We start from the raw sequence: 25,011 nt of genomic DNA on the forward strand, positions 1-25,011 counted from the left end.
ATTAATTCGCGGTAATCCAAAAAAAAAACTGGGCAAAGTTTAAGCGCTCGCACAGAAAAAAAGGAAGATGAGAGCGGTGGGGGGAGAGGAGGGAGGGAGAGAGAAATAAAATAATAACAAAAAAAAGAAGCTACCTCCCCACCACCCCCCAGGGATGGAGATTGGCAGGAATGTTCTCTCCTCGGAGTGATGATGTCGTGCTCCAACACGCAGCGATATTTAAAACAAGGGACCATAAAATGCGAAAGAGAGAAGAAACCAGAACAGATTTAGAACAGATTTTGGAGTGGGGGGGGGAAGCGGTGGCTATGACTGACCCAGGGTGAGGAAGAAACACGGGAATTGGATAGAGGAGGGAGTGGATGAAGAGGATATATGGCGGTGGTGGTGGGTGAGAGATGATGTGTTACGTTGTTGTTGTTGTTGGTGGTGTTGGTTGTGCTAGGTGCGAGTAGTGGTGCTGGTAGCGGTTGGTGCGAGTGGATGTGATGAGTTGGTGTGATGGATATGGTGAGCGGTGGTGGTAGGTTTGAGCGGATGTGCGAAGTAGTGGCTATGGTGGTGGTGGTGTTGCTGGTGATGAGTCGTGGATGTGGTCGACTCAGCCTCATATGTAGACATCACCACTGGGGAGACAAAGTCCCTAACAGTACGTTAAGGCTGTACGGGGAATCTTTGTCTTTGTGATGAATCGTGGTGGTGGTGGTGGTAGCGGTGGAGAGGTGTGAAAGCAGGAGGCGGTGATGTGGGAGGAGATGGCTTCTGATTACAAGTACGGGTGTGCTTTGATTGATTGTGTTTCTACATCCTAGAATTCCTCTGTGGTGTGTGAAATTCGGCTCTGTTCAGTCCATATACTTCCAGGCGTATTTGACGACCCTGATGTCTGACGGTACTGTTGCTCCGGCTGCTGGTGATTAATGAAAGACAATAGCTGAAGAAGAACGCCACAATCGTACTTCGTCAGTGCATCAACACTCTGGACATTCAGTGGACACTGCACAGCTGCACGCGTTCCCTGTGCTGTGCCTGTTGATGGCCCCGATGCCACGTGAGTCACGGCACGGCCTAGGCACGTACACGCGCAAGGTAGTCGTGGCCGAGCGGTTAAGGCGATGGACTTGAAATCCATTGGGGTCGTCCCCGCGCAGGTTCGAATCCTGCCGACTACGCGGGTAATTTTTTAAACTTTTAAAATGAATAAAGCACACATGCACCGACGTCCACGAAGCAACATAGAGAAAAGCATCCTTGAAATTACACTGAGCGGCAGAGGAACACGCATCAGAAAGAACCAACACAAATCGGAGACATCGTATTCACAATAAAAAAAAACTGGTTTTGACTGGACGCATCTCCAGACGGGATCTTGGCCGGTGAGTGACACTGGTGACGGAATGTGCGATCCAGAAGCACCGTCGCCTACTATACACGGTTTTCGCTTTCCCCTTTCGAAGGCTAGAACGGTACCATCGACGAATGCGTTTCAATTTAGTTTCGAATTGTTCTTGGTGACGGAATGGCAGGCGAAGGAGGGAGATCGCCTCGCGATGGAGCGACCGCCGTGGAGATGGAGCGGGCGGAATCAGCTCACGGCGCATGAGTGAGACGAGCCGTGGGCAGCACCGCACCGGGGGAGGGAGTGGGGTGGGGATGGAAAAGTCGTGGGGTTTCCCCCATCTAGCAGTGGATAGACAATGCCGGATGCCCCTGATAATCCACACACACGTGTGTGGATCATGTTTTATGGAGTGAGGAGTGGTGGTGGTGGTGGGGGGGGGATTGAATGGTGGCGGGGGAGATGGGGGAGATGCGGGGCATCAGTGGTGGTGAGCCGGGGGGTATCCGATGGTAAAGCGTCTGCTTTTGTCCGCGTTCGACGCGGCGCTGGAAACATCTTCCAGCAACGAGTGGGAAGGGGATATTGCATGGGGAGTGGAGTGTTATGGGATGAGGCTTGGTGGGGGCGACGGTGGGGATGGGGGGGGGCGTCGGAGATTTTAGTTGGGGGAGGAAGGGGAGGATGGGGGGACTAGGTGGGGGTGGGGGGGAGGGCTGCTTGCTGGTGTTCCTGAGATCCGCCGCCTCTGTGATCTCGTGCCGGGAAGTCCGTCAGCCACTGTTTGAGTTGAGGAGGCCTGAGACTTGGGAAGGAGCCACCCCTCCTTCTCTCTGTTTTTCTAAAGCTCCGCTGCCCAAGCGTTTGTGTTTTATTAATCAGCTTGAAGTTTAATTGCCAGCGTGTGTCCTTGCGTGCGTGCACACACACACACACACACGTGTGTTCATAGCAGACGTGTGTGCACACGTGTGTGCTATGAACACGCGTTTGTATGTGTGTGCTTGCGTTCACACACGCACGTGTGTGCTATGAACCCACGTGTGCATGTATTCGTGCATATGAATAAACGTATGAATGCATGTGTGCGTGTGGGTGCTCGCTAACGGTACTTGCCCCAACAGTAGATTTAGGCTATACGGGAGATCTTTATCTTCGTGAGTACGTAACATGTTGGTTCGGTTCGCCACGACCCACATGAATTAGTCGTGAGCCTCCCCTTAGGTCGACTCAGCCTCAAATTAGTTACCTTGTACGTTGTGTAAACATTGGGACGAGGGAGACAAAGGCGGCCGGGCGTGGTATTGGTCACCTCGCGAGTTCACCAACAGCACCCGTCCCCAACAGTCACTGATTGTAACAAATAGCCCAGGCTTCTCTGTCACTGCACCGGGAAAGGCCCTGGGCAGTGATCATTCAAACTCAGTTTGCCGTGCGCGCTGCGGAGAAGTTTTTGGAGCCTCAAATCGGTGTCAGGCTTGGCAGGTCCTGTGCACGGACCGCCTTGATTCTCTGCGCGTCTGCTCGCCGCTGATTTTAGTCTTGGGTGGGAATCGAACTTAGGTGGGGCGCAGTGCACAACTTCGCTGCCACCACCCTTACCGACAAAATAATAAGGCCGGTACGGGGATCGAACCCGCAAACTCGAGGCGTTATGAGCACCACGCTCGATCCAGCTGAGCGAGCACGTGGTGAAGGCCGACACGGCACACGACGGGGGGGGGGGGGTGGCCAACAACCACACCCGGCCGCCTTTGTTTCCCCACTGGTGATATTTACACACGGAAACCATCGACACATTTTTTTTTGGAGGCTGAGTCTACGTAAGACAGGCCCAGGGACCGGCTCAGTTGATCGTCACCGTTGTTGGCCGTGAGCGGTGTTCGAATTTGGTTCGCCGAGTTCGGAGCGCAGTGTGCTAACCGCTGCGCCACCGCTCGCCACCCACAGAGACACACAACGGCATCAAGCCGTTCAGTGTAAATGTGGCGGTGACATCGTCACGGCACTTACGTCAGGCTAGGTTCACACAGTGACGGATTAAGCTAGTGCGGGGCCTGTAGCATATGTTATAAAGGGGCTCTAAATAAGTTAAAAACACGTAAATATTAAAACACAAATTTTGTACTTGCACAGTAAAGTAATTTTATTTTTTTATTTGCTATACAGCCAGATAATACGACAAATCGCTAACCTTAAACACTCAGTCATTCATAAAAGTTGAAGGCGGTATAGTACTATAGTAATAAAGCAAGTGCAGAATCACTGAACCGGAATTGATAGCTTGAAAGCATTTAGCGCGGGGCCCTTGAAAGTGAGAGGCCTGTAGCTACTACATATGTAGTAGCTACTTTTACTACTGGGATAATCCGGCACTGCATTGTCTCTGTGCCATTGTTTCACAGGTCCCCAGCTACTCGTTTCAGTGTTTGAACAGACGAGTGTGTGTTAGTGCGTGCCTGTGTACAGCGTGTGTGTGTATAACTACTGTATAAAGATTTAGTGTGTGCTTATGTGGCTATGTAGAGTACGTGTGTGTGTGTAGGTCGACTCGGCCTCAAATGAGTACCTGGTGCGGTGTGTAAACATCACCAATGGGGAGACAAAGGGAGCCGGGCGTGGTTTTATCCACTCACCTTCGTAAAGGTGCGTGTGTCCGTGGCCAGGTGCTCGCTAACAGCATGTCCCCATAATACAGCTTTTTGGGGGGGAGTTAGATCGCGTAAATATAGAATGTGTCGTTAAAACCTGCCACCACCCGACACAGCCTACGAGTAAGGTTTGTCGCGTAAACAGAACGTGGCCAATTCGTCACTAGTACAGCACACCAGTGTGTTGGAGAGCCAAGCCACAACATTTACACTCTGAGTACGTCCCCACAGTCTGCAAGGCTGTACGGGGAATCTCTATCGCTGACTTTCATGCGCGGCCAGACCTTACCCCGATGGGATCTGTGCAGCCCTTTGTTTTTCTCACTGTGTGTACGTTCGTGCGTGCACTGCGTCACATCTCTGGCCAGCTGGGTTCAATTCCTGCCCATGGATAGCCGAGCTAATCCTCAGACGTGGCACACTCGTTTACAGAAAACGCACACGAACTCTCTTACCTTAATGTGTAACTCACGATACTATATTCTCCAAAACGACGCTAACGATTAGTGTGCGCTATGTATTCCTGGATACAATGCTGTGCCGAACTAGAACCCATGTGTTAAAGAGATGAGTCCCTGTCCCATAACGCCGGGCAGTTCACCAGCATTGAGTCAAGCAAGCCTCATTGTGCTGATGAGACACCGCACGGCGAAACCGGTCCAAACGTTTGCTTGTAATGAATCGATGCTGTTGACATTATTAACTTCCACATTGCCGTAGGGCCGATGGGGCTGTGTGCAGAATACGTTTTTTTAATGTGACGACAGATACTGTACATATATGAAGGTTTAATTCATAATTGATTTTGTTTTACAGACGCTAGCAACCCGCACACGTTCTTTGGACGTAACCGCCCGTCCGACCGACCGTCTCTCCAGCCAGCCAAACTTTTTTTTCGTATATAACACGAACAACGCCCGTGTACATTGTCTGCTCCTCTTAATGTGAACCCGCGCCCTCTACCTCATTGCGGGCGGTGTTGAGCAATCATCGGGCGTGTGCAGCGTGTAAAGACGGAGAAGATTGGTGAACGAGGCGAGGTGGGCGGTGGTGGAGCGCGGTCACTGAGGAGGTTGGGTGACTACTCTTTGGTTCTTTCGGTAAAGTGACGTATCAAGAGAAAATCATAAATTAAATACTAGCATACGACGTTTCGATTGCAACACAAGCAATCGTCATCAGGTATAAATGAAATAGAAACACAAATCTAGTATATTTAGAAATGTAATGTAATACAACAGAGAGTCGGATAACATAACAGTCAACACCCTACCTGGTTGATTACGTTCTTCCTGAGAATGCTAAATTTGAGAGAGAGATAAACACAGAACCAGAGACACATAGACAGACATGTAAGTAGAGACAGATATCACAGAGATACATAGAGAGAGAGACGTATATAGGCACACAGAGAAACCACGCCTCTGTGTCTATATGTCTCTGGTTCAGTGTTTATCTCTCTCTCAAATTTAGCATTCTCAGGAAGAACGTAATCAACCAGGTAGGGTGTTGACTGTTATGTTATCCGACTCTCTGTTGTATTACATTACATTTCTAAGTATACTAGCTTTGTGTTTCTATTTCATTTATACCTGATGATGATTGCTTGTGTTGCAATCGAAACGTCGTATGCTAGTATTTAATTTATTATGTTCTCTTGATACGTGACTTTACCGAAAGAACCAAAATTCCTGCAGTCACGAAAGCTCCAAATTAAGTACGAGGTTGGGTGACTTCTCCCCCCTCCCTCCCCCACCCCCCTCCGTCCCCCACCCCCACTCCCTCCCCCACCCCCACTCCCCCGCCCCCCTCCCTCCCCCACCCCACTCCCCCACCCCCCCGCCCCCACTCATCGCGTGGCCGCGTCTCTTCAAAGCGCGTCGCTTGGCGCTGCTTCGTTGCTCCTGGAACGCGTCCACTTCGATCACTCGGCGACAACGCAGCAGCTACGGACGTTTCGGCAACGACGTATCATGGGAATTTAGTACGGATTAGAATACCGCGCACGCATTCGGCTTTCGCGACCAATATTATCCATAATAGAGTTTTTTTTGCGTGCGTGTTAGGTCGCGCAAAATGTATAAATGCGTCGTGAAACCCGCCACCACCCGACACAGCCAATTAGTAAGATTTGCCACGTCAACAGAACGTGGCCAACTAGGACAGCACACCGGCTTGTTGGAGAGTAAACCAACTCTGTCTGTCGCCTAATGAGGCTGCTTGTAATTACCGGCGAAACGTCGTTCTCGAATTGTAAATGTTGTGGGTTTACTCACCAACACACCGGTGTGCTGAACTCGTAACTAATTGGGATGTTTTGTTTACGTGGCAAACCTTACTAATTGGCTGTGTCGGGTGGTGGCGGGTTTGACGACACATTTTTATTTTACGCGATCTAACCGAAAAACCCCCCTCTATTATGGAGACTAACACACGCGCGCCCTTTGTATCTCCGTGAAACATTGATGATTCATCTTTCTGCTGATCCAGGAAAAATGCACGGTTGATATACCACCAACCATGGTTGTTCATAATAATTTTTATCGTGGCGACTGTGGTCATCCAGAACGGACCGGACAAAATATAACGACGCAATGCCCGATCCACAAATACCAAGGAGACAATAACAGCTTCTGACGTTGTTTTCTGGCTTTCTTTCGTTCCGTACGTAGCCAACCACGCTAATCGGACGTGCGTTAATCGGCATTCACACGCGAGGCTCGTCAATTGGCCATAATCCGCGTTACAATATAGCACGGTGGGCTACGTACGATGCGAAAGAAGTTCAACATACGTATGGACGTGCGTTCATAAACAATCGGGGAAACTAAAAATATGCACGTAGTCGGCAGGATTCGAACCTGCGCGGGGAGACCCCAATGGATTTCTAGTCCATCGCCTTAACCGCTCGGCCACGACTACCTTGCACCTGCAACTTCACATGGGCGTAACTGACCGCACACCTGTGTAAATTCAATCGCTATCCATCCATCCATGATGGAAGGTCGCAATCGGGTACCCGTACCCTACCCGATACCCGGCCGGGTACGGGTAGCCGGGTATCGGGTAGGGTACGGGTATCGGGGACCCGATTGCGACCTCTGCCAAGTGCTCGGCATTGGCAAACCACCCGGGGTTTAATGGAAAGCTGGAGCTGTGCGGGGCTGTGACTCCGTCAGTCCTGCTTCAATACAAAAAAAAATAAAGCGAACACAACTCTGAACCGGTTTCGACATTGCAGTGTCTCATCAGCCAGGCTGGCTTGAAGCAATGCTGGCGAACTGCCAGATATCGATAGGCAATCGATCTCTCGGCTAACTAATGCGTTCCTAGTTCGATGCAAACGTTTGGAAAAGTTACCCCAGCATACTGCCTTCGTCAATAATTACGCTACCTAAGAAGAAGAAAAAACACCCATATATCAGGCGACGTTTCGGGCAATGGCCCTTGAGCAGACTGCCCACACATACGTACGCACACGTGCTTGAGGAATATGCTCTACGTCAATAAAAAACAAAGTGGACGTTGTAAAATGTTAATAACGTACGTAGTCGGCAGGATTCGAACCTGCGCGGGGAGACCCCAATGGATTTCTAGTCCATCGCCTTAACCGCTCGGCCACGACTACCTTGCAACGGCACCTTCACACGAGCGTTCCTGGCCGCACACCTGTGACAATTCACGCACTGTCCAACCGTGATGATGATGACGATCGACATCGTGCATTGTTCGTCATCATTAGCCACGGTCTGTTATCAATCTTTATCATCAGCAGCTTGAGCAGCAGCAACGGCATCAGCAGCCTTCATCTAACGGTGAATAACATCTGCTCATGATGATGCTGCTGCTGCTGTTGATTATGACGGTAACGGATAATATATTTATTTAAATTTTTTTAATTTTTGACTTTGGTCATGAAAATTGTTGGGCACGAATATTCCCTCTTTTTACATTTGGCCATTGAAAATGTGTTATCTGGAGCTGAATTTAAACGCGACCTTACCTAGTCGATACGCATCAATCATCAGGTACTTGATCAAAGAGTGTGACCCTTAAAAGCTGAGAGAAAAATATACACTCGTGCCAGGCTCGGTGCGCTTTGAGACGAAGTAAAATGATGGAGTCAGTCTCGCTGGCAAAGGGTCACGGGACATTCCCAGGTGGGTAAACCTTCATCCAGCAGTGGATAAGACGTAACTGACTGCAGTCAAAGGCTACGGCTACTGTTGCTACTGTTGTTGCCGCTGCTCACGATGATCGACAATGACTGATGGTGGCAAATTGCTGCTGCTAATTGTGGTGATGGCGATGATTGTCATAAACATTTGTGAATGGTGATGTTGACTGAACTAGTGGAGGTCCAGTGGGCTCTGACACTGTGGAGGTCAAGTAGACTGTGACAGTGTGGAGGTCCACAGTGGGCTCTGACACTGCACAGCTGCACGCATTCCCCGTGCAGTGGCAGCTGCTGTTGATGGCTCCGATGCCACGCGAGTCTCGGTAAAGCCTCCACCTGTGCAGGTGCAAGGTAGTCGTGGCCGAGCGGTTAAGGCGATGGACTAGAAATCCATTGGGGTTTCCCCGCGCAGGTTCGAATCCTGCCGACTACGCGAATTTTTAATTATTTTCCGTTATTCTTTTCTTCGAGCACGAGATCCGTGATGATGAGATGAGGAGAGATGACGGTCGATGGACGAGACTGGTGATGAAGTGGCAGCCTAAAAGGAGCGAAACTCTCCTGAGAGGACGACGACTGATGAGAGTGAGATGATCGACTGTGAGAGACGGTGACAACCAAACGACTCCGTCATGATGATGGTTCAATCAACTGCTCTGGCCTCTCTATGCAGAAAATCATCTCCCTCTCCACTGCTGAGAGGACGACCACGCATGGTGGTCGTCCCAGTGGTCGCTCATTTTTATGCTGCCGTCTCATCGCCAGTCTCGTCCATCGGTCGTCATCTCTCCTCATCTTATCATCACGAGACTCTCGACAATGATGCACGTGCGTTCAGAGAAAAAAAAACGGTAAAATAATAAAACAAAAGTTTTGCGTAGACGGCAGGACTCGAACCTGCGCGGGGAGACCCCAATGGATTTCTAGTCCATCGCCTTAACAGCTCGGCCACGACTACCTTGCACCTGTCATTTCACATGTGCGTAGCTGATCGCACACCTGTGACAATTCCCGCCCTGTCCATCCGTGATGATGATGACGATCGTCATCCTGCACTGTCCGTCATTATCAATAGCCAGGTTCTGTTATCAATCATTATCACAATCAGCTTCAGTAGCAACAGCATCAGCAGCCTCCATCGCGCAGTGAAAAGACAATGGTTGCTGTTGATGATAATGCTGATGATGTTGAAGACGGATAACGGATGAGGATGATGAGGATTGAGCAGTTAATCAATCTTGGCGATAGTAAATATGAACGAGATGACTTATGATCAGAATGGACAATGAATAATGGATGATAAAGATGTGCAATGGCGAGTGCTGCAAATCATGAAGACAATTATGAAACGTCTGGTGATGCTGCTCCTGGTGGTGGTGGTGATTAATGAGAGACAAAGGTTGATGATGATAATTATATAAAATGGCTGATGGCGATCACCACAATCCTCAGGCTTCGTCAGTGCATCAACACTGTGGAGGTCCAGTGGGCTCTGACACTGTGGAGGTCAAGTAGACTGTAACAGTGTGGAGGTCCACAGTGGGGTCTGACACTGCACAGCTGCACGCATTCCCCGTGCTGTGGCAGCTGCTGTTGATGGCCCCGATGCCACGCGAGTCTCGGCAAGGCCTCCACCTGTGCAGGTGCAAGGTAGTCGTGGCCGAGCGGTTAAGGCGATGGTCTAGAAATCCATTGTGGTTTCCCCGCGCAGGTTCAAATCCTGTCGACTACGCAATAATTGTTATTATTTTCCGTATGTCATTTCTTTATCGCACTTAAAATATATAAGACAAATTCGTGATAATGAGCAGAGATGACGGCCACTGGACGAGGCTGGTGATAAGACGTCAGGCTGACAATAATAGTGATTTATTATTTTCTTTTATTTCTATTATTACTTTTAGTAAATTTTCTTTTTCTTTTTTTCCTACGTGACATTACCTAAAAAACCTCAGAGTATGAATCCTTGCAGTCACGAAAGCTTTAAATCTAGAATCTACATGGTTCAATTAATCTCTATTGCCTCAGCAGCAACAGTATCAACAGGCATTTTCCATCATTTTATGATTATCTTCATCAGTTGCATCACGCGCCAATGTATATCTTGATCATCCATTGTCCATTATGATCATCATCAATCACCTCGTTCATATTTACTATTGCCAAAGTTTGATTAACTTCTCAAACCTCATCATCCTCATCCGTTATCCGTTTTCAACATCATCAGCATTTAAATCAACATCAACCGTTGTCTTTTCACTGCACAATGAAGCATGTCGATGCCGTTGTTACTGACGCTGATTGTGATAATGATTGATAACAGAACGTGGCTATTGATGATAAAGGGCAGTGCAGGATGACAATCGTCATCATCATCACGGATGGACAGCGCGGGAATTGTCACAGGTGTGCGGTCAGCTACGCACGTGTGAAGTTGCAGGTGCAAGGTAGTCGTGGCCGAGCGGTTAAGGCGATGGACTAGAAATCCATTGGGGTCTCCCCGCGCAGGTTCGAGTCCTGCCGACTACGCAACGATTTTATTTATTTTCAGTTTGTTTTTTCTTAATCGCACTTTAAGTATTCGAGAGAGATTCGTGATGAAGAGATGAGCAGAGATGACGGCCAATGGACGAGACTGGTGATGAGACGTCAGGCTGACAGGAGCGACCACTGCTGAGAGGACGACCACCTACGAGAGGCGAGAGTGAGATGATGGACCGCGAGAGACGGTGACAAAAAAACGAGTCCTTCATGATGATGATGTCTACATGGTTCAATTAATCTATCTCGCCTCAGCAGCAACAGTGTCAGCAGGCATTTTCCCTAATTTCATGAACACTTTCCTTTGGAGTGGGCAGGTAGGAACTTGGTTGGACAGCGCATTCGTGCACGACGGAAAAATAATCCCTTGTGGGCAGTGGGGAACCTGTTGTCCCTACCTGTAATATCTTTATCAGTTGCATCACTCGCCAATGCAAATCTTGATCATCCATTTCCATTGCCCATCATGATCTTCATGAGTCACCTCGTTCACATTTACAATCGCCAAAGTTTGTTTAACTTCTCCATCCTCATCATCCGTTATCCGTCTTCAACATCATCAACATTTTCATCAACATCAACCATTGTCTTTTCACTGCGCGATGAAGCATTTCGATGCCCTTGTTACTGAAGCAGATTGTGATAGTGCTTGCTGACAGAACGTGGCTATTGATGATAACGGACTGTCCAGGATGACGATCGTCATAATCGTCTTGGGTGGAAAGTGCTTGAATTGTCACAGGTGTGCGGTCAGCTACGCTCGTGTGAAGCCGTAGGAGCAAGGTAGTCGTGGCCGAGCGGTTAAGGCGATGGACTAGAAATCCATTGGGGTCTCCCCGCGCAGGTTCGAATCCTGCCGACTACGCGATGCTTTTAATTAATTTCAGTTTTTATTTTCTTCGCGCACGAAATCCGTGATGATGAGATGAGAAGAAAGGACGGTCGATGGACGAGACTGGTGATGGAATTGCAGCCTGAAAGGAGCTAAACTCTCCTGAGGGGACGACTGATGAGAGGCGAGAGTGAGAGGATGGTCTGCGAGAGACGGTGACAACCAAACGAGTTCGTCATGATGATGATGATGATGCGCACATGGTTCAATCAACCTCTCTGGGCTCTATCTGTGCATTGAAGAGGGGCATTGCCCAAAACGTCGACGGTAAAATATTTTGTTTAATGCAGTGAAATCCTCGGCTGGATAAATACATCCGACAGCGGTCGCCATTTCTCAGGCTCCTGTGACCCAACAACTTCATCTCAGTCCTGTACGCGTGTTGGGCGAGATCTCTCCATTGGCTGGAATTGCATCGCCAGTCTCAGACATCGGCCGTCATTACTTCTCATCACAAATCTCTTGACAATTGACTACAATACACGGCCATTTGCGTATCTCTCCGCCAACATGTGTGAATAAAAAAGGGTGAAAGGAATAAACCAGCATAATTACGTCGTAGTCGGCAGGATTCGAACCTGCGCGAGGAGACCCCAATGGAGTTCTAGTCCATCGCCTTAACCGCTCGGCCACGACTACCTTGCACTTTCACACGAGCGTACCTGACCGCACACCTGTGACAATTCAAGCACTTTCCATCCAAGATGATGATCACGATTTTCATCGTGCATTGTCGTTCATCATCAATTGCACAGCTGCACGCATTTCCCGTGCTGTGGCAGCTGCTGTTGATGGCTCCGATGCCACGCGAGTCTCGGCAAGGCCTCCACCTGTACAGGTGCAAGGTAGTCGTGGCCGAGCGGTTAAGGCGATGGACTAGAAATCCATTGGGGTCTCCCCGCGCAGCTTCGAGTCCTGCCGACAACGCGATTGTTCTTTCTTCTTTACCTCCAACATTTTTTGCAGATAAACTAGCGCAGAAACACCCACATTGACGTCTGTTGTAGTTAAGAAAAATATTTGTGGTGAGAAGTCTTGATGGCCGATGGGTGAGACTGGTGAATGAATTCCAGCCAACGGTGACAACGTGCCCGAGACGCGTGCAGGACTGAGATAAAATTGTGGCATCACACGACCGTGAGAAATCGCGACAGCTTTGGGAGGTATTCATCCAGCAGATAATAATACTGTCTTTAAATTTATTGCATAGGCAACGTTTCGGGCAATGACCTTTCTTCACAGCACATAGGCAGGCCTGAGAGGTAGATTTCGCTATTTAAACATCATCATCCCACATCTATCCACTGCTGAATGAGGAATTCGTTTAGTTGTCACCGTCTCTTGCTGTCAATCATCTCACTCTCGGCTCTCATCAGTGGTCGTCCTCTCAGCAGTGTTCGCTCCTTTTTTGCTGCCGTTTCATCGCCAGTCTCGTCCATTGGTCGTCACATCTGCTCGTCTCATCATCACTGATCTCCCGACAATGCTGCACGTGCGTGAAGAAATGAAAAAAACGAAACAGAATTAAACAAAATACTCGCGTAGTCGGCAGGACTCGAACCTGCGCGGGGAGACCCCAATGGATTTCTAGTCCATCGCCTTAACCGCTCGGCCACGACTACCTTGCACCTGCAACTTCACATGGTCGTAACTGACCACACACCTGTGTAAATTAAATCGCTATCCATCCATCCATGATGGTGATGACGATTGTCATCTTGCACTGTCCGTCATCATCAATAGCCAGGTTCTGCTATCAATAATTATCATAATCAGCTTCAGTAGCAACGGCATCAGCAGCCTTCATCGCGCAGTGAAAAGACAATGGTTGCTGTTGATGATAATGCTGATGATGTTGATGATGGGTAACGGATGATGAGGATTTAGAAGTTAATCAAACTTTGGCGATAGTAAATATGAACGACGTGACTGATAATCATAATGGACAATGGATAATGGATGATTAATATGTGCAATGGCGAGTGCTGCAACTGATGAAGACAATTATGAAATGTCTGGTGATGCTGCTCCTGGTGGTGGTGGTGATTAATGAGAGACAAAGGTTGATGATGATGATACAAAATGGCTGATGGCGATCACCACAATCCTCAAGCTTCGTCAGTGCATCAACACTGTGGAAGTCCAGTGGGCTCTGACACTGTGGAGGTCAAATAGACTGTGACAGTGTGGAGGTCCACAGTGGGCTCTGACACTGCACAGCTGCACGCATTCCCCGTGCTGTGGCAGCTGCTGTTGATGGTTCCGATGCCACGCGAGTCTCGGCAACGCCTCCACCTGTGCAGGTGCAAGGTAGTCGTGGCCGAGCGGTTAAGGCGATGGACTAGAAATCCATTGGGGTCTCCCCGCGCAAGTTCGAATCCTGCCGACTACGCGATGTTTTTAATTATTTTCCGTTATTCTTTTTTTCGCGCACGAGATCCGTGATGTTGAGATGAGGAGAGATGACGGTCGATGGACGAGACTGGTGATGAAGTGGCAGCCTAAAAGGAGCGAAACTCCCCTGAGAGGACGACGACTGATGAGAGTGAGATGATCGACTGTGAGAGACGGTGACAACCAAGCGACTCCGTCATGATGATGGTTCAATCAACTTCTCCGGCCTCTCTATGCAGAAAATCATCTCCCTATCCACTGCTGAGAGGACGACCACGCATGGTGGTCGTCCCAGTGGTCGCTCCTTTTTATGCTGCCGTCTCATCGCCAGTCTCGTCCATCGGCCGTCATCTCTCCTCATCTCATCATCACGAGACTCTCGACAATGATGCACGTGCGTTCAGAGAAAAAAAAACGGTAAAATAATAAAGCAAAAGTTTTGCGTAGTCGGCAGGACTCGAACCTGCGCGGGGAGACCCCAATGGATTTCTAGTCCATCGCCTTAACCGCTCGGCCACGACTACCTTGCACCTGCAACTTCACATGGGCGTAACTGACCGCACACCTGTGGAAATTCAATCGCTGTAAATCCATCCATGATGGTGATGACGATTGTCATCCTGCACTGTCCGTCATTATCAATAGCCAGGTTCTGTTATCAATCATTATCATTATCAGCTTCAGTAGCAACGGCATCAGCAGCCTCCATCGCGCAGTGAAAAGACAACGGTTGCTGTTCATAATAATGCTGATGATGTTGAAGACGGATCACGGATGAGGATGATGAGGATTGAGCAGTTAATCAAACTTCGACGATAGTAAATGTCTGGTGATGCTGCTCCTGGTGGTGGTGATTAATACGAGACAAAGGTTGATTATGATAATGATACAAAATGGCTGATGGCGATCACAGCAATCGTCATGCTTCCTCAGTGCATCAACACTGTGGAGGTCCAGTGGGCTCTGACACTGTGTGGAGGTCAAGTAGACTGTGACAGTGTGGAGGTCCACAGTGGGCTCTGACACTGCACAGCTGCACGCATTCCCCGTGCTGTGGCAGCTGCTGTTGATGGCCCTGATGCCACGCGAGTCTCGGCAAGGCCTCCACCTGTGCAGGTGCGAAGTAGTCGTGGCCGAGCGGTTAAGGCGATGGACTAGAAATCCATTGGGGTCTCCCCGCGCAGGTTCGAGTCCTGCCGACTACGTGGTCGTTGTGTTTTTTCTAAACTTTGACCACTTATTCTACACACATGTTGGCGTCGAAATACGCAAATGGCTGTATTTTGAATTCAATTATCAAGAGATTCATGATGGGAAGTCATGACGGCCAATGGATGAGACTGATGATGCAATTCCATCCAAAGGTGATAACGTGCCCGAGACGCGTGCATGACTGAGATGAAGTTGTTGCGTTACGAGGGCATTAGAATTAGCGACAGCTTTGGCGGACAATTATCGAGCAGATGATTTCACTCCCTCAAAAGGATATTAGAGGCGACGTTTCATGCAAAGATCGTTCTGCACAGCACATAGGTAGATTGAGCCATTTATACATCATCATCCGTGATCTATCCACTGCTGGATGACGTACTCGTTTGGTTGTCATCGTCTCTTGCAGTCAATCATCTCACTCTCCACTGCTGAGAGGACGACCACCATCAGTGGTTCGTCCTCTCAGCAGTGTTTGCTCCTTTTTATGCTGCAGTCTCATCACCAGTCTCGTCCATCGGCCGTCATCTCTCATCATCACAAGTCTCTCTCCAATGCTGCACGCGCGTTAAGAAAATAATAAGGGAAAATAATAATGAACAAAAGTGTTGCGTAGTCGGCAGAATTCGAACATGCACGGGGAGACCCCAATGGATTTTTAGTCCATCGCCTTAACCGCTCGGCCACGACTACCTTGCACCTGAAACTTCACATGGGTGTAACTGACCGCACACCTGGGGAAATTCAATCGTTATCCATCCATCCATGATGGTGATGACGATTGTCATCCTCCACTGTCCGTCATCATCAATAGCCACGTTCTGTTGTCAATCATTATCATAATCAGCTTCTGTAGCATCAGCATCAGCAGCCTCCATCGTGCAGTGAAAAAACAATGGTTGCTGTTGATGATAATGCTGATGATGTTGAAGACGGATAACGGATGAGGATGATGAGGATTGAGCAGTTAATAAAACTTGGCGATAGTAAATATGAACGAGGTGACTTATGATCAGAATGGACAATGAATAATGGATGATAAAGATGTACATTGGCGAGTGCTGCAACTGATGAAGATAATCATGAAATGATGGAATAAATGTCCGGTGATGCTGTTGCTAGTACTACTGATGGTGGTGGTTGTGGTGATTAATGAGCGACAAAGGTAGATGATGAAAATCATGATGATAGACAATGGCTGATGGTGATAACCACAATCATCAAGCTTCCTCAGTGCATCAACACTGTGGAGGTCCAGTGGGCTCTGACACTGTGGAGGTCAAGTAGACTGTGACAGTGTGGAGGTCCAGTGGGCTCTGACACTGCACAGCTGCACGCATTCCCCGTGCTGTGGCAGCTGCTGTTGATGGCTTCGATGCCACGCGAGTCTCGGCAAGGCCTCCACCTGTGCAGGTGCGAGGTAGTCGTGGCCGAGCGGTTAAGGCGATGGACTAGAAATCCATTGGGGTCTCCCCGCGCAGGTTCGAGTCCTGCCGACTACGCAACGATTTTATTTATTTTCAGTTTGTCTTTTCTTAATCGCACTTTCAGTATTCGAGAGAGATTCGTGATGAAAAGATCAGCAGAGATGACGGCCAATGGACGAGACTGGTGATGAGACGACAGGCTGACAGGAGCGACCACTGCTGAGAGGACGACCACATACGAGAGGCGAGAGTGAGATGATGGACCGCAAGAGACGGTGACAAAAAAACGAGTCCTTCATGATGATGACGTCTACATGGTTCAATTAATCTCTCTCGCCTCAGCAGCAACAGTGTCAGCAGGCATTTTCCCTAATTTCATGAACACTTTCTTTCGGAGTGGGCAGGTAGGAACTTGGTTGGACAGCGCATTCGTGCACGACGGAAAAATAATCCCTTGTGGGCAGTGGGGAACCTGTTGTCCCTACCTGTATTATCTTCATCAGTTGCATCACTCGCCAATGCAAATATTGATCATCCATTTCCATTGCCCATCATGATCTTCATGAGTCACCTCGTTCACATTTACAATCGCCAAAGTTTGTTTAACTTCTCCATCCTCATCATCCGTTATCCTTCTTCAACATCATCAACATTTTCATCAACATCAACCATTGTCTTTTCACTGCGCGATGAAGCATTTCGATGCCCTTGTTACTGAAGCAGATTGTGATAGTGCTTGATGACAGAACGTGGCTATAGATGATAACGGACTGTCCAGGATGACGATCGTCATAATCGTCTTGGGTGGAAAGTGCTTGAATTGTCACAGGTGTGCGGTCAGCTACGCTCGTGTGAAGCCGTAGGAGCAAGGTAGTCGTGGCCGAGCGGTTAAGGCGATGGACTAGAAATCCATTGGGGTCTCCCCGCGCAGGTTCGAATCCTGCCGACTACGCGATGCTTTTAATTAATTTCAGTTTTTATTTTCTTCGCGCACGAAATCCGTGATGATGAGATGAGAAGAAAGGACGGTCGATGGACGAGACTGGTGATGAAATGGCAGCCTGAAAGAAGCTAAACTCTCCTGAGGGGACGACTGATGAGAGGCGAGAGTGAGAGGATGGTCTGCGAGAGACGGTGACAACCAAACGAGTTCGTCATGATGATGATGATGATGCGCACATGGTTCAATCAACCTCTCTGGGCTCTATCTGTGCATTGAAGAGGGGCATTGCCCAAAACGTCGACGGTAAAATATTTTGTTTAATGCAGTGAAATCCTCGGCTGGATAAATACATCCGACAGCGGTCGCCATTTCTCAGGCTCCTGTGACCCAACAACTTCATCTCAGTCCTGTACGCGTGTTGGGCGAGATCTCTCCATTGGCTGGAATTGCATCGCCAGTCTCAGACATCGGCCGTCATTACTTCTCATCACAAATCTCTTGACAATTGACTACAATACACGGCCATTTGCGTATCTCTCCGCCAACATGTGTGAATAAAAAAGGGTGAAAGGAATAAACCAGCATAATTACGTCGTAGTCGGCAGGATTCGAACCTGCGCGAGGAGACCCCAATGGAGTTCTAGTCCATCGCCTTAACCGCTCGGCCACGACTACCTTGCACTTTCACACGAGCGTACCTGACCGCACACCTGTGACAATTCAAGCACTTTCCATCCAAGATGATGATCACGATTTTCATCGTGCATTGTCCTTCATCATCAATTGCACAGCTGCACGCATTTCCCGTGCTGTGGCAGCTGCTGTTGATGGCTCCGATGCCACGCGAGTCTCGGCAAGGCCTCCACCTGTACAGGTGCAAGGTAGTCGTGGCCGAGCGGTTAAGGCGATGGACTAGAAATCCATTGGGGTCTCCCCGCGCAGGTTCGAATCCTGCCGACTACGCAACAATTTTATTTCTTTTCAGTTTGTTTTTTCTTAATCGCACTTTAAGTATTCGAGAGAGATTCGTGATGAAAAGATGAGCAGAGATAACGGCCAATGGACGAGACTCTTGATGAGACGTCACCCTGACAGGAGCGACCACTGCTGAGAAGACGACCACCTACTAGAGGCGAGAGTGAGATGATGGACCGCGAGAGACGTTGACAAACAAACGAGTCCTTCATAATGATGATGTCGACATGGTTCAATTAATCTATCTTGCCTCAGCAGCAATCGCAACAGTATCAGCAGGCATTTCCCATCATTTCATGAACACGTTCCTTCGGAATGGGCAGGTAGGAACTTGGTTGGACAGCGCATTCGTGCACGACAGACAAACAAATAATCCCTGGTGGGCAGTGTGGAACCTGTTGTTCCTACCTATATAAGTGTAGTGTATCGTGTCGTGTATAATTTAGTGTGTAGGTTAAACGTTGAGTTTTATAAGGGCACCAAGGGGTGACCAGCCTCTCCCCACCCAGCCCCACCCTCCCCACCCAGCCCCTCCCCACCCTCCCCACCCAGCACCTCCCCACCTTCCCCACCCAGCCCCTCCCAACCCTCCCCTCTCCACCCAGCTCTACCCTCCTCACCCAGCCCTTCCCAAACCTCCCCTCCCCACCCAGCCCCTTCCTCCCTCCCACCCCCCACCCTCCCCTCCACATATACACGACCGACAAATAATCCCTGGTGGGCAGTTTGGAACCTGTTGTCCCTACCTGTAATATCTTCATCAGTTGCATCACTCGCCAATGTACATCTTGATCATCCATCATCCATTGTCCATCATGATCTTCATCAGTCACCTCGTTCATATTTACAATCGCCAAAGTTTTTTTAAATCCTCCATCCTCATCATCCGGTATCCGTCTTCAACATCATCAGCATTTTCATCAGCATCAACCATTGTCTTTTCACTGCACGATGAAGCATGTCGATGCCCTTGTTACTGAAGCTGATTGTGATAATGATTGATAACAGAACGTGGCTATTGATGATAAAGGGCAGTGCAGGATGACGATTGTCATCATCATCACGGTGTGCGGTCAGCTACGCACATGTGAAGTTGCAGGTGCAAGGTAGTCGTGGCCGAGCGGTTAAGGCGATGGACTAGAAATCCATTGGGGTCTCCCCGCGCAGGTTCGAATCCTGCCGACTACGCGATTGTTCTTTCTTCTTTACCTCCAACATTTTTTGCACATAAATTAGCGCAGAAACACCCACATTGACGTCTATTGTAGTTAAGAAATATATTCGTGGTGAGAAGTATTGATGGCCGATGGGTGAGACTGGTGAATGAATTCCAGCCAACGGTGACGACGTGCCCGAGACGCGTGCAGGACTGAGATAAAATTGTGGCATCACACGACCGTGAGAAATCGCGACAGCTTTGGGAGGTATTCATCCAGCAGATAATAATACTGTCTTTAAATGTATTACACAGACAACGTTTTGGGCAATGACCTTTCTTCACAGCACATAGGCAGGCCTGAGAGGTAGATTTCACTATTTAAACATCATCATCCCACATCTATCCACTGCTGGATGACTGATTCGTTTAGTTGTCACCGTCTCTCGCTGCCAATCATCTCACTCTCGGCTCTCATCAGTGGTCGTCCTCTCAGCAGTGTTCGCTCCTTTTTTGCTGCCGTTTCATCGCCAGTCTCGTCCATTGGTCGTCACATCTGCTCGTCTCATCATCACTGATCTCCCGACAATGCTGCACGTGCGTGAAGAAATGAAAAAAACGAAACAGAATTAAACAAAATACTCGCGTATTCGGCAGGACTCGAACCTGCGCGGGGAGACCCCAGTGGATTTCTAGTCCATCGCCTTAACCGCTCGGCCACGACTACCTTGCACTTTCACCTGTACAGGTGGTGGCATCGGAGTCATCAACAGCAGCGGCCACACTCGAGGGAATGTGTGCAACTGTGCAGTGTTTGTGCCCCTAAGCTCTGCCGCGAGCATTGCATCACCCTGCGGGCCTTCGCCCGGTCGGTTTTGTCTCCCCGATGTTCATGTTTTACTAGCCTTGGGAGGTACTCGTTGAAGGCCTCGGATAAGCCCAGCAGAGTCCGGTTCAGATATTCGTCGCCGATGTTCGAGACGAGCGAGGCTCATCAGAGTGCGGTGCCCGAACCACTGCGCCACTGCTCACCCCACAGAGATGGACACACGGATTCAAAGACGCACGCATGCACAGACGCACACGGAAACACAAATACACGCCTCCCCCCCCCCCCCGTATAACCTTAACAGACTGTTTGGGCAAGGGCTGTTAGCGAGCACCTATTAAGGCCGGCACGGCACACGAGGGGATGGACGCCAGCGCCATACCCAGCCGCCTTTGTCTTCCTCGTGGTGATGTTTACACACCACACCAGGTACTTATTTGAGGCTGAGTCGACTTGGAGGGGAGGTCCAGGACCGGTTCAGATAATGAATCGTCACTTCTGCGGGCCATGAGCGGGAAAATAGCTCGGGTAGCCGTGTTCGTAGCGCAGTGCACTAACCATTGCGCCAATAAACACATACTGCACCAGGGACTTATTTGAGGCTGGATCCACCTAGGGGAGCCCCAGAACCGGTTCTGCTATTCATCACTGTGGGTTTGCCTGTGAGCGGGTATCGAACTCGGGTCGCTGGGTTCGTGGCCGCTACACTACCGCTTTGTTGCCAACACACACACACACAAAAGACAAAGATCCCCGTATAGCCTTGACAGACTGTTGGGGCAAGTGCTGTTAGCGAGCACCTATGAAGGCCGGCACAGCACACGAGGGGGTGGGTGGACAACACCACGCCCGGCCACCTTTGTCTCCCCAGTGGCGATGTTTATAAAAACTGCACCAGGTACTCATTTGAGGCTGAGTCGACCAAGGAGAGGTCCAGGACCGGTTCAAATAATCGTCACCGGTGTTGGCCGTGAGCAGCTATCGAACTCGGGTCGCCGAGTTCCTGGCGCAGCGCAGCGCTAACCGCAACACGACCGCTCCCCACCACACACACAGAGAGACGCACACACACACACAGACGCACACGCACGCACACACACAGAGACGCACACACACAGAGACGTACACACACACACAGACGCACACGCACGCACACACACAGAGACGCACACACACGAACACACACACAGAGACGCACACGCACACAGAGACGCACACACACAGAGAGACGCACACACACACACAGACGCACACGCACACACACACACAGAGACGCACACACACAGAGACGTACACACACACAAACGCACACGCACGCACACACAGAGACGCACACGCACGAACACACACACAGAGACGCACACGCACACAGAGACGCACACACACAGAGACGCACACACACAGAGACGCACACGCACGAACACACACACAGAGACGTACACACACACAAACGCACACGCACGCACACACAGAGACGCACACGCACGAACACACACACAGATACGCACACACACACAGAGACGCACACACACAGACGCACACACACACAGACGCACACGCACACACAGAGACGCACACACACAGAGACGCACACACACAGAGACGCACACGCACGAACACACACACAGAGACGCACACACACACAGAGACGCGCACACACACACACAGAAACGCACACACACACACAGAGACGCACACGCACACACAGAGATGCACACACACAGAGACGCACACGCGGTAGTGTAGCGGTTAGCGCGCTGCACTATGAACCTGGCGACCCGGGTTCGATTCCCGCTCACGGCTAACACCAGTGACGATTATCTGAACCGGTCCTGGGCCTCCCCTAGGTCGACTCAGCCTTAAATGAGTACCTGGTGCGGTGTGTAAACATCGCCACTGGGGAGACAAAGGCGGTCGGGCGTGGTGCTGGCCACCCACCCCCTCGTGTACCGTTCTGGCCTTCATAGGTGCTCGCTAACAGCACTTGCCCCTACAGTCTGTTAAGGCTATACGGGGGATCTTTGACGCACACACACACACACACAGGCACGCACACACACAGAGACGCACGCACACACACGCGTGCACGCGCCCTGTGTGTTCTCTTAGCAAATCCTCTAAGTCCACACGAGGTCACTGAGGTCAGCAGCCTCCTAATTGGCGCGGATCTCTTCGCGTGTGACCTGCATACAGACACACACAAAGACAAAGGATCCCCCCGTGTAGCCTTCAACAGACTGCTGGGGCAAGTGCTGAGGGCGAGCACCTCCAAAAGCCGGCACGGTACACGAAGGGGATTGGGTGGCTGACAACCACGCCCGGCCGCCTTTGTCTCCCCAGTGCTGATGTTTACACACCGCACCAGGTACTCATTTCAGGCTGACGCAGACACACAGGCACATCCGCTCATGCCCCGTTTAGCTCTACAACACATAGGGCCCTGTCCCAGATATCTTCCTGCCTTTCTCTGTTTCTCCACCTTCCCGTCTCTCACTCTCTCCTTACATCTCCCAGTCTCTCGTTCACCCCATCTCCCCGTGTCTCGCTCTTATCCTCTATCTCCCCATCTCATTCTATCTCCCATCGCTCTTCTTCCCGTCGCTCTCTCCGCCTCGATCTCTCCCACCTCGTCATATCTGTCTCTCCACTCTCCCCGTCTCTCAAAAATCTTTCCCCCTACACCTTCTCGTCGCTCTCCAACCTCTCTCGCCGTCTCTCAGTGTCCCTCCGTCTCCCCGTCTGTCACCTCCATCATCCCTCCGGCCCGTCTCACTCCGTCTCCTCTTGACCAGGTGCCTGTCCCTTCCTCGCGATCAGTCTCCCCCCACCCCACCCCCAACTCGCTCCGATCTCAGTTCCTCTCTCCCCTACCTCCCCTCTCTCTCCGCCCGCTCCCTCCCTCCCACTGCACGACCTGCAACCCCCCCGCGGAGAGCATCGTAAACAGCTGAGTCTCGTTACACACACCCCGTCCCTGTTCGCTAATTAACGCCGAGCCAGCGACGTGCAGTGGAAATCCGGCTCTCCTCCCCCCCCTACCCACTCCGCCTCCCCTCTTTCCCAAATCCCTGCCCGCTCCTTCCCCCGCGGCCCCCTGCAGCTCCTAACCCCCTCACCCCCCTCCACCCCTTCCACTCACCACTTCCTCGTCTCTCTCGCTCCCATCTCTCGAGTCCACGTACGAACGAATGCCTCCCCTCGCCCCCACTTGCCCCCTCCCCCTACTCTCCCACCCCCCCCCCCTCGTTGTCCCAGCCGAGCGCAATGAATGCACGCGGATTCAGAAAACAGACGCGGGTCGTCGCAGCGCAGCTCCCGATGGAACGGGCGTAAAAGTGCTCTCCGATTTCCCTATTTTTGTTCCACACACACATTTATTTTCTGGGGAGGGGGGGGGGCGTGGAGGGGGGGGGGGTTATTTTTGTTTCAACACAAAAAAATTCTGGTCATATTACCACCACCACCCCCCCCCCCCTACCTCCGGCAGATTATTCCAATTATACAACAGTTGTCTCCGTAATATTCAGCGAACATTATTTGCCAAACCACAAACCCTTGAGATTAAAGACCCCCCCCCCTCCTCCTCCTCCTCCCCCGCATTAAGAAATAAACACGAGAGAGACTTGAAACACTGCCTTTCGTTGTTGCGTAGTTGTTGTTGTTTTGCAGTCTCCAAGTGGTGGTAGTGGTGGCGGTGGTGGCGGTGGTGGGGGGGTGGGTTTGATGTTTGTCCCAGCGCCGCGTTTCACGAGGTGAGGAATCCATTCAGAAATCTCCGCTTAGTGAGTCCACTCCGCTTGTGTCAGAAAAGGGCCGAGGAAGAGATAGAGAGAGTGAGAGCGAGGGAGGAGACCCGTTCACTGAACTTAACCCGAAAATTCCCTTCGGGTGGCGATGTTATCCTTCACACAGCTGGAGGCGCACTTTCCCACACACCCTGCTATGAGATGCTTTGCCGCGTGGCAAACAAACTGATTCATGTTTGTGTTGTTGTTAAACTCCTCGGCGGACATCCTCCGGGGAGGAGATGGAGCAATGAACCGGCACGTGTCCAGGTAACCAGGTGGACGAACACATCGCAGCATCGTGAGAGCAAGTGGCTGCTTGGTGATGCCTTCATCCAGCAGTGGATTGATCATGGGCGACGACGATGATGGTGGTGGTGGTGGTGATGACTGCCCCCTCCACCACCGGGCCACGTGCCCCAACCACGGCACGCCCACGCTTCTTCACAGTCGGGAGTTTGCCTTTCGCTGCAAAAATATTTTCGTCTCCGCTGACAGAGAAAACATTTCCCACTCCACTCACGCCGACTTTTTTGGGACTTTTGGAGCACGAGGCTTGAGGGGAGGGGAGGTGGCGAGGGGGTTTGGTGGGGGGGAAGTCTGGTGGGTGGGGGTCTGGGGGGGGGGGCTGTCCAGAGGTTGTAAGTTGGGGAGCCTGCAGGGGGCACGGGACGTAAGAGAGGCGGGGACGCG

At 50.5% G+C, this 25,011-nt stretch overlaps 21 non-coding genes across 21 annotated transcripts; 12 read left to right on the forward strand and 9 right to left on the reverse strand.

Moving 5' to 3' along the window:
* Window positions 1-1,089: 1,089 nt before the first annotated feature.
* On the forward strand, window positions 1,090-1,172 carry TRNAS-UGA (transfer RNA serine (anticodon UGA)). The gene has a single exon. It is a non-coding gene; the product is annotated as a tRNA-Ser (tRNA).
* Window positions 1,173-6,830: 5,658 nt separating this feature from the next.
* On the reverse strand, window positions 6,831-6,912 carry TRNAS-AGA (transfer RNA serine (anticodon AGA)). The gene has a single exon. It is a non-coding gene; the product is annotated as a tRNA-Ser (tRNA).
* Window positions 6,913-7,536: 624 nt separating this feature from the next.
* Window positions 7,537-7,618, reverse strand: TRNAS-AGA (transfer RNA serine (anticodon AGA)). Its single transcript has one exon. It is a non-coding gene; the product is annotated as a tRNA-Ser (tRNA).
* A 900-nt stretch (window positions 7,619-8,518) lies between these two features.
* On the forward strand, window positions 8,519-8,600 carry TRNAS-AGA (transfer RNA serine (anticodon AGA)). Its single transcript has one exon. It is a non-coding gene; the product is annotated as a tRNA-Ser (tRNA).
* Window positions 8,601-9,043: 443 nt separating this feature from the next.
* TRNAS-AGA (transfer RNA serine (anticodon AGA)) lies at window positions 9,044-9,125 on the reverse strand. Its single transcript has one exon. It is a non-coding gene; the product is annotated as a tRNA-Ser (tRNA).
* Window positions 9,126-9,817: 692 nt separating this feature from the next.
* On the forward strand, window positions 9,818-9,899 carry TRNAS-AGA (transfer RNA serine (anticodon AGA)). Its single transcript has one exon. It is a non-coding gene; the product is annotated as a tRNA-Ser (tRNA).
* Window positions 9,900-10,614: 715 nt separating this feature from the next.
* TRNAS-AGA (transfer RNA serine (anticodon AGA)) lies at window positions 10,615-10,696 on the forward strand. The gene has a single exon. It is a non-coding gene; the product is annotated as a tRNA-Ser (tRNA).
* A 795-nt stretch (window positions 10,697-11,491) lies between these two features.
* Window positions 11,492-11,573, forward strand: TRNAS-AGA (transfer RNA serine (anticodon AGA)). The gene has a single exon. It is a non-coding gene; the product is annotated as a tRNA-Ser (tRNA).
* Window positions 11,574-12,157: 584 nt separating this feature from the next.
* On the reverse strand, window positions 12,158-12,239 carry TRNAS-AGA (transfer RNA serine (anticodon AGA)). Its single transcript has one exon. It is a non-coding gene; the product is annotated as a tRNA-Ser (tRNA).
* Window positions 12,240-12,445: 206 nt separating this feature from the next.
* On the forward strand, window positions 12,446-12,527 carry TRNAS-AGA (transfer RNA serine (anticodon AGA)). The gene has a single exon. It is a non-coding gene; the product is annotated as a tRNA-Ser (tRNA).
* Window positions 12,528-13,140: 613 nt separating this feature from the next.
* TRNAS-AGA (transfer RNA serine (anticodon AGA)) lies at window positions 13,141-13,222 on the reverse strand. Its single transcript has one exon. It is a non-coding gene; the product is annotated as a tRNA-Ser (tRNA).
* A 688-nt stretch (window positions 13,223-13,910) lies between these two features.
* Window positions 13,911-13,992, forward strand: TRNAS-AGA (transfer RNA serine (anticodon AGA)). Its single transcript has one exon. It is a non-coding gene; the product is annotated as a tRNA-Ser (tRNA).
* Window positions 13,993-14,436: 444 nt separating this feature from the next.
* On the reverse strand, window positions 14,437-14,518 carry TRNAS-AGA (transfer RNA serine (anticodon AGA)). The gene has a single exon. It is a non-coding gene; the product is annotated as a tRNA-Ser (tRNA).
* Window positions 14,519-15,117: 599 nt separating this feature from the next.
* Window positions 15,118-15,199, forward strand: TRNAS-AGA (transfer RNA serine (anticodon AGA)). Its single transcript has one exon. It is a non-coding gene; the product is annotated as a tRNA-Ser (tRNA).
* Window positions 15,200-15,814: 615 nt separating this feature from the next.
* On the reverse strand, window positions 15,815-15,896 carry TRNAF-AAA (transfer RNA phenylalanine (anticodon AAA)). Its single transcript has one exon. It is a non-coding gene; the product is annotated as a tRNA-Phe (tRNA).
* Window positions 15,897-16,623: 727 nt separating this feature from the next.
* Window positions 16,624-16,705, forward strand: TRNAS-AGA (transfer RNA serine (anticodon AGA)). The gene has a single exon. It is a non-coding gene; the product is annotated as a tRNA-Ser (tRNA).
* A 795-nt stretch (window positions 16,706-17,500) lies between these two features.
* Window positions 17,501-17,582, forward strand: TRNAS-AGA (transfer RNA serine (anticodon AGA)). Its single transcript has one exon. It is a non-coding gene; the product is annotated as a tRNA-Ser (tRNA).
* Window positions 17,583-18,166: 584 nt separating this feature from the next.
* TRNAS-AGA (transfer RNA serine (anticodon AGA)) lies at window positions 18,167-18,248 on the reverse strand. The gene has a single exon. It is a non-coding gene; the product is annotated as a tRNA-Ser (tRNA).
* A 206-nt stretch (window positions 18,249-18,454) lies between these two features.
* TRNAS-AGA (transfer RNA serine (anticodon AGA)) lies at window positions 18,455-18,536 on the forward strand. Its single transcript has one exon. It is a non-coding gene; the product is annotated as a tRNA-Ser (tRNA).
* Window positions 18,537-19,654: 1,118 nt separating this feature from the next.
* On the forward strand, window positions 19,655-19,736 carry TRNAS-AGA (transfer RNA serine (anticodon AGA)). Its single transcript has one exon. It is a non-coding gene; the product is annotated as a tRNA-Ser (tRNA).
* Window positions 19,737-20,349: 613 nt separating this feature from the next.
* TRNAS-AGA (transfer RNA serine (anticodon AGA)) lies at window positions 20,350-20,431 on the reverse strand. The gene has a single exon. It is a non-coding gene; the product is annotated as a tRNA-Ser (tRNA).
* Window positions 20,432-25,011: the final 4,580 nt, after the last annotated feature.

The sequence above is a fragment of the Lampetra fluviatilis genome, chromosome 2 (genome assembly GCF_964198595.1).
Source record: "Lampetra fluviatilis chromosome 2, kcLamFluv1.1, whole genome shotgun sequence".
NCBI classification, from domain to species: domain Eukaryota; kingdom Metazoa; phylum Chordata; class Hyperoartia; order Petromyzontiformes; family Petromyzontidae; genus Lampetra; species Lampetra fluviatilis.